General features: G+C 47.1%; 1 pseudogene; it reads right to left on the bottom strand.

The window, feature by feature from the left end:
- Positions 1–1,935: 1,935 nt before the first annotated feature.
- LOC147701433 (uncharacterized) lies at positions 1,936–3,090 on the bottom strand (annotated as a pseudogene).
- Positions 3,091–15,502: the final 12,412 nt, after the last annotated feature.

Below are 15,502 nucleotides of genomic sequence, written 5' to 3'. Positions count from 1 at the left end.
GGTGGTTCCGGTGCTCCCCAGTGTTTTGCAATATCTTGTTTGGCAACCACCAATGCAAGGACTAGGAAAGTAAGTAGCGGGCGAGTCAGGTCAACCTCGTTCGTCATTCCAAGCAATGCTAACTTGGGGTCCCGAGGGATCGGAGCCTCAAGGACCTCCTCCAGTTCCCCAAATATCTGAGTCCAGTATCTCTGTATTACGTTACAAGACGACACAGTGTGAAAAAAGTCCCCCTCCCCTTGGACATGTAAAGGGGATCCCCGTAAGAGAATTGTGTTGTGTCAACAAACCAACAGTAATTATTCAGACACTTTCATGAAACAAGAAAAACATCAAAGGTTTTTTTTCAAAAAGTAGGTACTGTAATTTATTAACAATACCTTGCAGTAGTATCACAGTTTAAAGAATTTTATGCAATTATTGCAATTTGTGCCCCGGGAATTGGGGAGGTGAGGAGGTGAGGAGGAGGGAAAAGGGGAGTGCTCAAGGGAGTGTAAGAAGGGATGAACACAGTTAAAGAGACAAGCACAAGTGATAAGTACAACAGTTACTAACACAATCAAAAGAAACTACAAATGCATAAGCCCAAAAATCTAGGCATACAATGATTCATTATTTCGCAAAAGAACTTTCAACGGACACACAGTTAATATAAAACTGTAAAGGGCAGGTGCCGGAAGTTTTCAGAGGAACACCGTCGACGTTTCGACCCCTATATGTAGGCTGAGTTCAGTCCTTAAGTGGGGTCTTCATCAGGACAAGTGCGACAAGGGGAGTGAGGGGCAATCCTGTCAGGTAAATTAATAATAATAAATTAGTGAGTATTACACACTAGCCAGTAAATTCAGACTATGATGAAGCTTTGAAATGGTAATTGAGAAAAGTGGTTAGTTACCATGGAGTCGTGGCCCAACGGAGCTCGCGACGTGGAATAATGATGGACTGTGCATGAGTCACAGGTCGATCACAGCATGAGTGAATCTCAAAACTACAGAGGAGAAAGGACAACCAGTGAAGAAGGCCTTAGACATTACTTTTAGTTGGGCAAGCAATTTAATATGACCCAGACCAGTATGGGATCAGGTGGTAAAATATTTAAAGATATTGGGACTGATGGGTGGGTCCACTAGGTAGGTGTGCATTTTGAGTGTCCTAAAAGGGCCTTCGACAGTAATGTTAGTCAAATGATTTAAATCCAGACCTGTATCTAAAACAGGTGAATAGGGGTCAAGGTGGACTAGTGGGTTGATACCACTGAGTTGGGGAGTTTCAATTAGTCCACATAAATTAGTAAGTATGGGACCCATTGGAAGAAGGTGAACATCTGTGTGGGCTAGTGGGTTGACACCACTGAATTGGGGAATTTCAATTAGTCCACATAAATTAGTAAATATGGGACCCATTAGAAAAAGCGGAACATCTGTCTCAGAACCTTAATGAAAGCATATTGGTACGATAATCCAGGCATTTACGAATGCTCGACATACCTGTGTTGAAAGAGATGCGAGGGCGAGTCAGTTACAACCGTTAATTGTCGAACGCGCCCAGCGGTGTGTTAGAAGCCGGTAACTCGAATACCAGCGTGGATCGTGCTGTTAAGCGTCGGAGCCGATACAGAGGTAAATCTAAAAGAGATCGAGGGTGAGCGTGTCAGGAGCAGGGAAATAAAACTCCCACAGTAAATTAAGTGATTACCACTCAGTCAGCCACGTACCACTTCGCTGCTACTACGTCCGTGGACAAGAACTCTGCAAGCACTGCTACGCGGAGTTTCAGTGGGCGGGGCTTACATTAACACGTCCGCCAGAAATGGAAAAGGAAGAGTTACTTCCGCGAGGTCCCATTTAGAACACTAGGAGACTCGTAGAATCATGTTAAGAATAAGGATTATGAATTAAATTATATGTTCAGTGTGCACAATTTGTAGGCCTGTGATCACTGAAAACTACAGGCTAAGACTTGTCTCATTACTTCCAAAGCATCAAGTTGCGGAATGCTGGTATACAGCGAAACAATGTCGCATGTCACCAAGAGTTCACTCGCTGGATTGAATGGCCTTTTGTGAATGAGATTAATGGTTTGTGTTGTGTCGCGAAGATACGCCCTGGTATTCAGGGCAATCGGTTTCAAGAAAAAATCGACATATTTGCACAAGGGTTCTAGCATGGAACCACAGCCTGACACGATTGGGCGGCCAGGAGGACTCTCTAAGTTCATGTGTACCTTAGGTAAGGTATATATAGTGGCCAGTCTGGGAAATTTTTGATTGAGGAATTTGAATTCCTGCTCGCTGAGAAATCCCGCGTCTAATCCTTTCTGAGTAGCTGCCAGAATGGTGGTTGCCAATTCACGTGAAGGATCAGTTGCTAGTAACTGATAACTTACTCCATCTGACAATTGTCTATGGATTTCCTCTTTATATTTGCAAAGATCCTGGATGACAATTGCCCCGCCTTTGTCAGCGGGCTTGATGACAACTTCTTTGTTTTTAACCAGTTCAGTAAGTGCCTTTTTCTCTGTTTTAGGCAAATTCAGTCTGACAAATTTGCGTTGGTCCAAGACTCGGTCAACTGCAGAGGTCACAATTTCCTCAAAAGCCAGAATCTTATGGCTCATGGCATACGTCGGTGGGAAAAAGGTTGAGGGTTCTCTGAGACCTGTGGTGGAACTGTGTGGTCTTGTGGTTTGATTCCGGAAATAATATCTTAATCTGATTTTCCGAAAGAAACAATATAATTCCGTTTTCAGGAGAAATTTGTTGGGTGGAGCAGTAGGGACATATGAGAGGCCTCTGCTCAGGACTTTAACCTCTTCTTCATTTAAAGTGTGATGAGAGATGTTGATCACAGGATTAAGGGGAGACCTGCAAACGTCAGATGCGATGGATGGCATAATCTAATCTTGGATAGGTGCATGGTTTACCACCTGTAAGTATTTCTCCTGGTCGAGATTTCTCCATGAGGTTCGGGGCGGAATGTTACTCGTTTCTGTTGTTTGCCTCTGTTGCCTTCCCATCCGCCAGTTTGTTGTTGTTGGCCTCTCGCTTGGCCTCTCATCCACAGGTTGCTATGGCCTCGTCGGGGCCGCCATTGCCCACGGCCTTGGTCTAAACAAGGCTGCTGGAATTGGGGGGGGTACTGCTGGTATCCGAGTTCTTGAGGTGGGTAATTGTAGGAAGTGCTAGGTCCTGCTTCCACATCACTCCCGGAACTGTAGGAGGAATCTGAGAATGTTGTAAAATTCCGACGTCCTCTGTAGCCGCCGCGAGTGCGGTTGGTGAACCGCCCCTGATTGTCCTGCTTATAGTAATCTGGTTGCAGGTACGGATACAAATTTTTTTGTCGAAAAGTCTCAGGTCTCTGGCTAGCTTTTCCAATTTCTTGGTTTGGGCTGTAGTGTCAAATTCTTTGATGGTGACTTCTAGGTTGTCTACGGCTTCCTTAGCTTTGGTAAGAGTGTTGTCACCCAAAATCTCTGCTTTAAGGTCAGCAATTTCCTTGCTCAAAGAGACCACTTGTTCCGCGGCAGTCTCGACCCCCAGCACCATCCAGTGCTGGGAGCAATTATTTGCCACGTAACTAAACCCCTCTTTGAACTTGGGCACATCCACAAAAATGGCTGGTTCAATCTTAATTTGTAAACCAACTGGTATTATATTTTCTTGTAGATATCTTGTGAATAAGTGCCCATGCAATCGTGTACGTACCAATTTCTTCTCTAATCTCTCCAGACGAGATATTTTGTCATTTAAAGAAAGGTCAATTATGGGAACAGATGTAGATAGAAAGGTGCTTGATAGGTCCTTAGTTAACTGGTTGATATACTCTTCTGTATAGGACAATAATTCTGATTCCACCATGGTCTATCTAAATTGAATTAAGATGGAGGAAACTTCGCAGGTCAGCACCTGCTCAGAGGACATTACAAAAAGGGGGGTTGAACTCAAGCAGTCACGGGGACCTGGGCGATATCTGGTACATGTAAAGTGAATCCCCATAAGAGAATTGTGTTGTGGTACGTGGCTGACTGAGCGGTAATCACTTAATTTACTGTGGGAGTTTTATTTCCCTGCTCCTGACACGCTCACCCTCGATCTCTTTTAGATTTACCTCTGTATCGGCTCTGACGCTTAACAGCACGATCCACGCTGGTATTCGAGTTACCAGCTTCTAACACACCGCTGGGCGCGGTCGACAATTAACGGTTGTAACTGACTCGCCCTCGCATCTCTTTCAACACAGGTATGTCGAGCATTCGTAAATGCCTGTATTATCGTACCAATATGCTTTTATTAAGGTTCTGAGACAGATGTTCGGCTTTTTCTAATGGGTCCCATATTTACTAATTTATGTGGACTAATTGAAATTCCCCAACTCAGTGGTGTCAACCCACTAGCCCACACAGATGTTCGGCTTCTTCCAATGGGTCCCATACTTACTAATTTATGTGGACTAATTGAAACTCCCCAACTCAGTGGTATCAACCCACTAGTCCACCTTGACCCCTATTCACCTGTTTTAGATACAGGTCTGGATTTAAATCATTTGACTAACATTACTGTCGAAGGCCCTTTTAGGACACTCAAAATCCACACCTACCTAGTGGACCCACCCATCAGTCCTAATATCTTTAAATATTTTACCACCTGATCCCATACTGGTCTGGGTCATATTAAATTGCTTGCCCAACTAAAAGTAATGTCTAAGGCCTTCTTCACTGGTTGTCCTTTCTCCTCTGTAGTTTTGATATTCACTCATGCTGTGATCGACCTGTGACTCATGCACAGTCCATCATTATTCCACGTCGCGAGCTCCGTTGGGCCACGACTCCATGGTAACTAACCACTTTTCTCAATTACCATTTCAAAACTTCATCATAGTCTGAATTTACTGGCTAGGGTGTAATACTCACTAATTTATTATTATTAATTTACCTGACAGGATTGCCCCTCACTCCCCTTGTCGCACTTGTCCTGATGAAGACCCCACTTAAGGACTGAACTCAGCCTACATATAGGAGTCGAAACGTCGACGGTGTTCCTCTGAAAACTTCCGGCACCTGCCCTTTACAGTTTTATATTGACTGTGTGTCCGTTGAAAGTTCTTTTGCGAAATAATGAATCATTGTATGCCTAGATTTTTGGGCTTATGCATTTGTAGTTTCTTTTGATTGTGTTAGTAACTGTTGAACTTATCACTTGTCTCTTTAACTGTGTTTATCCCTTCTTACACTCCCTTGAGCACTCCCCTTTTCCCCCCTCCTCACCTCCCCAATTCCCGGGGCACAAATTGCAATAATTGCATAAAATTCTTTAAACTGTGATACTACTGCAAGGTATTGTTAATAAATTACAGTACCTACTTTTTGAAAAAAAACCTTTGATGTTTTTCTTGTTTCATGAAAGTGTCTGAATAATTACTGTTGGTTTGTTGACACAACACAATTCTCTTACGGGGATCCCCTTTACATGTACCAGATATCGCCCAGGTCCCCGTGACTGCTTGGGTTCAACCCCCCTTTTTGTAATGTCCTCTGAGCAGGTGCTGACCTGCGAGGTTTCCTCCATCCTAATTCAATTTAGATAGACCATGGTGGAATCAGAATTATTGTCCTATACAGAGGAGTATATCAACCAGTTAACTAAGGACCTATCAAGCACCTTTCTATCCACATCTGTTCCCATAATTGACCTTTCTTTAAATGACAAAATATCTCGTCTGGAGAGATTAGAGAAGAAATTGGTACGTACACGATTGCATGGGCACTTATTCACAAGATATCTACAAGAAAATATAATACCAGTTGGTTTACAAATTAAGATTGAACCAGCCATTTTTGTGGATGTGCCCAAGTTCAAAGAGGGGTTTAGTTACGTGGCAAATAATTGCTCCCGGCACTGGATGGTGCTGGGGGTCGAGACTGCCGCGGAACAAGTGGTCTCTTTGAGCAAGGAAATTGCTGACCTTAAAGCAGAGATTTTGGGTGGCAACACTCTTACCAAAGCTAAGGAAGCCGTAGACAACCTAGAAGTCACCATCAAAGAATTTGACACTACAGCCCAAACCAAGAAATTGGAAAAGCTAGCCAGAGACCTGAGACTTTTCGACAAAAAAAATTTGTATCCGTACCTGCAACCAGATTACTATAAGCAGGACAATCAGGGGCGGTTCACCAACCGCACTCGCGGCGGCTACAGAGGACGTCGGAATTTTATCGCTCCCTCGAGAAGGCCTGGAAAAAGACCCAAATACCAACACCAGGGATGCCTTCAAAAACGCCACCCGCACACACCACCAACTTATCCGATCTGCCAAGAAAGCCGCATTCAAAGACCGACTAGACAACAACGCCCACAACAGTAAGGAATTATTCAACATCGTCAAAGAATTTACCAACCCCTCAGCCAACTCCAACGACATCACCCCATCTCAAACCCTCTGCGACTCCCTAGCTTCGTTCTTCCACAACAAAATTGCAGACATCCACAACAGCTTCGACAACCAACCCGGAGACCAACCCACCCAACCATCTGCAGAACCTTCACCCCCCTTGAACATCCTTAATGACTGGAACCTTATCTCCACTAAGGACACCATCCACTTGATGAACTCCATCCACTCAGGATCCCCCACAGACCCCTGCCCTCACCACATCTTCAACAAAGCAGATTCCATCATAGCACCACACCTCCGAGACGTCATCAACTGCTCCTTCAACTCCGCCACCTTCCCGGAAAGCTGGAAACACGCAGAACTTAGCGCCCTTCTGAAAAAACCCACAGTGGACCCCACCGAACTCAAAAACTACCGCCCCATCTCGCTTCTTCCATTCCCAGCCAAAGTCATCGAGAAAGCCGTCAACAACCAGCTCGCCGCCTTCCTCGAAACCAACAAATCCCTCGACTCTTCACAGTCAGGCTTCCGAGCCAAACACAGCACGGAGACCGCCCTTATCGCAGCAACAGATGACATTCGAACTCTACTGGACAATGGAGACACAGTCGCCCTCATCCTCCTAGACCTCTCCGCAGCCTTCGACACAGTCTGCCATAGCACCCTTCTACAGCGCCTCAAAAACATCGGAATACAAGGAAAAGCACTGGAATGGATCACCTCGTTCCTCACCGGAAGAACCCAGAGAGTCCGCCTCCCACCATTCAAATCAGAATCTACGGAAGTCATCTGCGGCGTGCCACAAGGGTCCTCCCTCAGTCCCACCCTCTTCAACGTATACATGAGCCCCCTCGCGGCCATCGCACGCCAACACAACCTCAACATCATCTCCTACGCGGATGACACTCAACTGATCCTATCACTCACCAAGGACCCTAACACCGCCAAAACCAACCTACATGAAGGGATGAAAGAAGTAGCCGAGTGGATGAAGCACAGCCGTCTGAAACTGAACTCAGACAAAACAGAAGTCCTTATCTTAGGTACCTCCCCCTCCGCCTGGGATGACTCCTGGTGGCCAGAGGCCCTTGGAAAAGCACCCATCCCGACGGACCACACACGGAACCTGGGCGTCATCTTGGACTCCTCTCTCTCTATGAACAAACAAGTCAACGCCGTTTCATCATCTTGCTTCAACATTCTTCGCATGCTCAAAAAAACATTTCGCTGGATCCCCACCGAAACCAGAAAAACGGTCACACATGCACTGGTTACAAGCCGCCTGGACTACGGAAACACCCTATACGCCGGTATCACCGCAAAACTCCAGAAAAAACTCCAACGAATCTAGAACACATCAGCTAGACTCATACTAGACATCCCGCGTAAAGACCACATCTCCAGTCACCTGAAAAACCTCCACTGGCTCCCCGTCAATAAGAGGATTACTTTCCGCCTCCTAACCCACGCACACAAAGCACTTTACGAACTTGGACCCGAATGCCTCAACACACGACTTTCCTTCTACACCCCCTCCCGCCAACTACGTTCCACCAACCAAGCGCTTGCTACCATACCTCGCATCAATAAAACCACCATGGGAGGTAGATCCTTCTCCTACCTCGCAGCTAAAACATGGAACTCACTCCCCACTCACCTTCGTCTCACTCAGAACCACCTAGCATTCAGAAAGCAACTTAAAACTTGGATATTCGACAAGTAGTTCCCCACCCTTCTTCAAGCGCCTTGAGACCCTCCGGGTATGTAGCGCGCTATATAAATCTTTTTGACTTGACTTGACTTGACTCCTACAGTTCCGGGAGTGACGTGGAAGCAGGACCTAGCACTTCCTACAATTACCCACCTCAAGAACTCGGATACCAGCAGTACCCCCCCCCAATTCCAGCAGCCTTGTTTAGACCAAGGCCGTGGGCAATGGCGGCCCCCACGAGGCCGTGGCAACCTGTGGATGAGAGGCCAAGCGAGAGGCCAACAACAACAAACTGGCGGATGGGAAGGCAACAGAGGCAAACAACAAACGAGTAACATTCCGCCCCGAACCTCATGGAGAAATCTCGACCAGGAGAAATACTTACAGGTGGTAAACCATGCACCTATCCAAGATCAGATTATGCCATCCATCGCATCTGACGTTTGCAGGTCACCCCTTAATCCTGTGATCAACATCTCTCATCACACTTTAAATGAAGAAGAGGTTAAAGTCCTGAGCAGAGGCCTCTCCTATGTTCCTAATGCTCCACCCAACAAATTTCTCCTGAAAACGGAATTATATCGTTTCTTTCGGAAAATCAGATTAAGATATTATTTCCGGAATCAAACCACAAGACCACACAGTTTCACCACAGGTCTCAGAGAACCCTCAACCTTTTTCCCACTGACGTATACCATGAGCCATAAGATTCTGGCTTTTGAGGAAATTGTGACCTCTGCACTTGACCGAGTCCTGGACCAACGCAAATTTGTCAGACTGAATTTGCCTAAAACAGAGAAAAAGGCACTTTCTGAACTGGTTAAAAACAAAGAAGTTGTCATCAAGCCCGCTGACGAAGGCGGGGCAATTGTCATCCAGGATCTTTGCAAATATAAAGAGGAAATCCATAGACAATTGTCAGATGGAGTAAGTTATCAGTTACTAGCAACTGACCCTTCACGTGAATTGGCAACCACCATTCTGGCAGCTACTCAGAAAGGATTAGACGCGGGATTTCTCAGCGAGCAGGAATTCAAATTCCTCAATCAAAAAATTCCCAGACTGGCCACTATATATACCTTACCTAAGGTACACAAGAACTTAGAGAGTCCTCCTGGCCGCCCAATCGTGTCAGGCTGAGGTTCCATGCTAGAACCCTTGTGCAAATATGTCGATTTTTTCTTGAAACCGATTGCCCTGAATACCAGGGCGTATCTTCGCGACACAACACAAACCATTAATCTCATTCACGAAAGGCCATTCAATCCAGCGAGTGAACTCTTGGTGACATGCGACATTGTTTCGCTGTATACCAGCATTCCGCAACTTGATGCTTTGGAAGTAATGAGACAAGTCTTAGCCTGTAGTTTTCAGTGATCACAGGCCTACAAATTGTACACACTGAACATATAATTTAATTCATAATCCTTATTCTTAACATGATTCTACGAGTCTCCCAGTGTTCTAAATGGGACCTCGCGGAAGTAACTCTTCCTTTTCCATTTCTGGCGGACGTGTTAATGTAAGCCCCACCCACTGAAACTCCGCGTAGCAGTGCTTGCGGAGTTCTTGTCCACGGACGTAGTAGCAGCGAAGTGGTACGTGGCTGACTGAGCGGTAATCACTTAATTTACTGTGGGAGTTTTATTTCCCTGCTCCTGACACGCTCACCCTGGATCTCTTTTAGATTTACCTCTGTATCGGCTCCGACGCTTAACAGCACGATCCACGCTGGTATTCGAGTTACCGGCTTCTAACACACCGCTGGGCGCGTTCGACAATTAACGGTTGTAACTGACTCGCCCTCGCATCTCTTTCAACACAGGTATGTCGAGCATTCGTAAATGCCTGGATTATCGTACCAATATGCTTTTATTAAGGTTCTGAGACAGATGTTCCGCTTTTTCTAATGGGTCCCATATTTACTAATTTATGTGGACTAATTGAAATTCCCCAACTCAGTGGTGTCAACCCACTAGCCCACACAGATGTTCGGCTTCTTCCAATGGGTCCCATACTTACTAATTTATGTGGACTAATTGAAACTCCCCAACTCAGTGGTATCAACCCACTAGTCCACATTGACCCCTATTCACCTGTTTTAGACACAGGTCTGGATTTAAATCATTTGACTAACATTACTGTTGAAGGCCCTTTTAGGACACTCAAAATCCACACCTACCTAGTGGACCCACCCATCAGTCCCAATATCTTTAAATATTTTACCACCTGATCCCATACTGGTCTGGGTCATATTAAATTGCTTGCCCAACTAAAAGTAATGTCTAAGGCCTTCTTCACTGGTTGTCCTTTCTCCTCTGTAGTTTTGAGATTCACTCATGCTGTGATCGACCTGTGACTCATGCATGGCCATCATTATTCCACGTCGCGAGCTCCGTTGGGCCACGACTCCATGGTAACTAACCACTTTTCTCAATTACCATTTCAAAACTTCATCATAGTCTGAATTTACTGGCTAGGGTGTAATACTCACTAATTTATTATTATTAATTTACCTGACAGGATTGCCCCTCACTCCCCTTGTCGCACTTGTTCTGATGAAGACCCCACTTAAGGACTGAACTCAGCCTACATATAGGGGTCGACGGTGTTCCTCTGAAAACTTCCGGCACCTGCCCTTTACAGTTTTATATTGGCTGTGTGTCCGTTGAAAGTTCTTTTGCGAAATAATGAATCATTGTATGCCTAGATTTTTGGGCTTATGCATTTGTAGTTTCTTTTGATTGTGTTAGTAACTGTTGTACTTATCACTTGTCTCTTTAACTGTGTTTATCCCTTCTTACACTCTCGAGCACTCCCCTTTTCCCCCCTCCTCACCTCCCCAATTCCCGGGGCACAAATTGCAATAATTGCATAAAATTCTTTAAACTGTGATACTACTGCAAGGTATTGTTAATAAATTACAGTACCTACTTTTTGAAAAAAAACCTTTGATGTTTTTCTTGTTTCATGAAAGTGTCTGAATAATTACTGTTGGTTTGTTGACACAACACAATTCTCTTACGGGGATCCCCTTTACATGTACCAGATATCGCCCAGGTCCCCGTGACTGCTTGGGTTCAACCCCCCTTTTTGTAATGCCCCTCCCCTTGGAGGCACCGAAGGCAACGTGGTTCCTCTATCTTCCCCATCCTACACAGACGCACTCTTTCAAAGTGTGTCCTATGGAGAAAGTTAAATTGAATGAGTCGTAATCTAGATTTGATTGCCACCTCCCGGGATGCATCAGGACTATCTCCCAGTCTAGGTCCTCCATCTCCCCCACCTCTGCCTCCCAAGTGTGCCTAAGTTTGGTCAAGTCGCCCAGCATATGGTTAGTCAGTGTTTTATAAGTCAGGGATACCGCCTTTCCCACCACCTGTTCTTGTAGGAGCCTCCCTTCCAGTGGCGCGTATTCAGGGAGATCCGTAAGCGTGATATTTTGGGCTGTCCAAGCGTGCCGTAATTGAGCATATTTAAAATATTGTGTGTTGTTTAGTCCGAACTCCGATTGGAGGACTTGGAACGATTTCAATTCCCCCTTGGCTATTACATCTCCTATGGTGGAGATGCCGATGTCATCCCATCTCTGGAATCCGCGTAGCTTATGTAGCTCGGTCAACCATTGGCAGTGCCACAGTGGTGTCTGCCGTGTGGGTTTCTTCTCCCAGCCCATGCGACGCGTAGCTCTCGTCCACGCCCTAAGCGTTATAGACGTGGCCGGGAGGAGGGAGGCCCTTCCGACGCTCGCGTAGAGATATCTTAGTATGTTATTGGGTGCCAGTTTAGTCCTCTCTAATGCATATGTTGGGTGATCTGCCGGTGCATGGAGCCAGTCATTAATTGGGGTCAGATGTTCCGCTCAATAATAGGCCTCCAAATTCGGGAGTGAGATCCACTATATTGGTGTCTCTGAATTGTGGACAGGGCCACCCTGGCCTGTTTACCTAGCCAAAGGAAGGATCTCAGATCCGCATGGTCCTGGTGAAGACCGCCACTGGTATTGGGTAATATTAATTTTGTAGGGCGTATTGGAATTTCGGTAGAATGATCATTTTATACATAGCCACCCTACCCAGAAGTGTCAGCGGGAGCTGCCTCCAGCGGTCCATATCTGCAATTGCATTAGAAATGATCCGTTCCAGATTTCTCTGGAACGAGAGGGTCGCATCCGCCGTTATGTAAACTCCAAGGTATTGGAAGCCCTCCGTTGTTGTCATCAGGTCCTCCGGTAGTCCCCCCCCACTGATTGCGTGCCCCCCGGGTCGCAGAGTACTGATTTGTGCCAATTTATTTTATGGCCCGCCATCCTTCCATAACGTTCTAGTTCTCGGAAGAGCTCCGGCACCGTGTCCTCCGGTTTAGTAATGTAAAGCAAGACATCGTCCGCATAAAGCGAGACCTTTTCAGGGTTTAGTGCAGTATCTCCACTAGTGAAGCCATGAATGTCTTCATTATGTCGGATTCTGGCCGCGAGCACCTCAATGGCGAGCGTAAAGAGGAGAGGGGACAGGGGGCAGCCCTGCCTAGTGCCTCTCTGGATTTGGAACTCCAGAGAGAGCATCCCGTTTACCCTCACCCTGGCCCTCGGGCCGGTATAGAGCAACCGGACCCAATTAATAAACTTTGGCCCGAATCCAAACCTCTGAAGCACTGCAAACAGGAAGGGCCAATGGACTGCGTCAAACGCCTTTTCGGCATCTAGGGAGAGGATCCAGTGTGGGTCACTTCTTCCCTTTACCTCTTGGAGCCAGTTGTGGGCTCTCCTTAGATTCAATTTCGTTGCTCTATCAGGCAAGAAGCCCGATTGGTCCAGATGCACAAGGTCTGGGATGACCACACTCAGGCGGGCAGCCAAGATGGTTGCCAGTAGTTTCACTTCCGTATTGAGCAGGGAAATCGGCCTGTAGGAGGCGCAGCTGTCTCGCGGTTTGCCCTCCTTATAGATCGGAACTATCGTGGCCATTGCGAGATCTAGAGGGAGCTCTCCTTCCTCATAGGCACCAGTGAAGAGGCCTTGAAAATGGCGGGTCAGAAGGTCTGCCATGCGTTTAAACAGCTCTGCTGGGAAACCATTCGGGCCTGGGGTTTTGCCAGGCTGGAGCCTGGCAATAGCATTTGTGATGTCCTCAGACGTTATGTCCGCTTCCAATGCCTCCATGGCCTCAGGGGGGAGGGTCGGTAGGGCTGTTTCCTCTAGGTAGTGGAGGGCCACTTCAGGGGTAGCTAGGTCTCGGGCTGCGTAGAAAGCCTCACAATGGGTCGCAAAAGCCTCTGCTATCTCTAAGTCGGTGTTGACCACAGTTCCCTCAGCCGTAGCGATATTGTCTATCCATCTCACCGCTCGCTCTTTTTTGCTGAGCCATGCCAAGAGTTTCCCTGACTTGTCCCCCACATCATATAGTCTATGGAGGGTGGCCAAGGCTTGGGTCCTGGCCTCGTTGGTTACCAGTTCCCTATAGTGTTTCTGGGCATCCAGTAACCGTCGCAGGGTGTCGTTGGTCTTATGGGTTAAATACTCGTTTTCCCATCTCAGAATAGCCTGTTCCAGAGCCGCCACCTTGGCTAGGTGTCTCTGTCGTTCCTCACCTAATCTATATCGAATTCTGTCACATAGGACCGGCTTCAAGGCTTCCCATAGAGTGACCTTCGAGTCCACCGAGGCTTCATTTTCTGCGATATACACTCTAATGTCTGTTCTCACGCCTTTCAGGATTGCCGTGTTTTGGAGATCCCATGCCGCAAGGCGCCAGGACCTCATGTCCCTAGTTTGGTCTTGGCCCACTTTCACATATAATGGGGAGTGGTCAGATATTCCTCTGGCCCTGTATTCTGCGATATCTCCTACCTTCAGATACTGTCGGGATATAAAAACATAATCTAGGCGCGAGAATACGAGTAATATGAGTAGGTGTGTTGTGTCGGGTGAAGCCATCGCCAGACTTCAGTCAACCCTATGGCGGTCAACTGGTTGCATAGCGCAGTCCTATGCTCCCCTCCAACTGTGCCCCCAGATCTGTTGAGGTTTATGTTCATGACGTCGTTGAAGTCTCCACCCACTACTTGTACAGTATCTGCCGTGTCTAAGAGTATGTTTGCCAGCGCTGTATTTGTGCGTGCCTGCAGTTTGGGCGGTGCGTAGATCGAAATCAGGGTATATGTGCGTCTGTTCCAGGTACCCTGCATTCCCGCGTATGTTCCTTGTGGGTCGATCCACTTGCGAGTAATGGTGAAGGGTGGGGATTTTTTAACTATAACTGCCACTCCCCTGGAGTCGGATGTGTATCCCGCATGGACCAGTACCCTGTATCGGCCTCTGGCGATGAAGGCACACTGGGTACCTTTGAGGTGTGTTTCCTGTAGGAAAATGATATCTGAGTCACTCTTTTTTATATAGGCATTCACTAGGCCTCTCTTAACCTTGGAGCCCAGTTCATTGACATTCCACGTTAGGATACTCAACCGCCTGCCTTCCTCTCTCAATGTGTCTATGTTGTCTGCCATTGGAAAACGCTGTGACCGTGTAAGACCCAATCCCCATATGTGGAGGTGATGCAGAGGCACAGTATGCGTGACTGTCCCTTTACCCATGTCTTCTATGTTCCCTCACTGTCCCCACCCGAGTCCCTACCCCAACAAACTTTGAATCCCCTATTCCCCCCCCCCTCCCCACCTCCCTCCCCTTCCAGATGTGTCCCAAAGCAGGACATGACTTTCCGTATGAGTAGGCCTGTCGCCCACCCACCAAACCCACCCTATCAAGCACCAAAACACCCTACAAAAGTGTGAAACAAAACAGAAGGGGGTGTCAACTTGCGTGCTTCCCTGCATCGGGCTGCCACTCCAGTTCTCCTATTCCACCAACATTTCGAGGTTCTATCCACTTAACCGTGTACCGAGATGAGTAGTGTGCTTTGTGTCCTGAACCATTTGCCTATTAGGATTTGGAGTCTTGAGTCTCAGATTCAGGCGCACTATGCTGTCCTGACAAGTCCTGTTCCAGCACACGGATCTCTTGTACCAGTGGGTGGTCAGATTGTCCCTCTTCTTCTTCCTCCTCCCCTCCCGACGTGCGGCTGTCGAGGGCCTCCTCATCTTCGCCCTCCGAGCGTGCCGTGGTGTGCAGTACTGCAAATCTCAACCCTGATGTGGCTGTACCTTTTGGTGAGGCTGATCGCCCTCTTCGTGCCGACATAGCTCCTTGACCTCTGTATGGTGTCGCTGGGTTTTGCCTCTTGGATCTCCTGGATTTCAGTCTCTGGGCCTTCAGAATTTCCCAATGGGTCGCGTTCCTCATGGATCTGTCTAGTAGATCTTGTCTGGCGAGCTCTACTGTTAAGAATCGGCCGCACCTCCAGCCATTGCCAGGCGTCCTCCGGGTGTGTGAAGAAGAGTGTCT

This window comes from Lissotriton vulgaris, chromosome 7 (assembly GCF_964263255.1).
Source record: "Lissotriton vulgaris chromosome 7, aLisVul1.2, whole genome shotgun sequence".
Classification (NCBI taxonomy): Eukaryota; Metazoa; Chordata; class Amphibia; order Caudata; family Salamandridae; genus Lissotriton; species Lissotriton vulgaris.
This window is presented reverse-complemented; position numbering and strand designations above follow the sequence as displayed.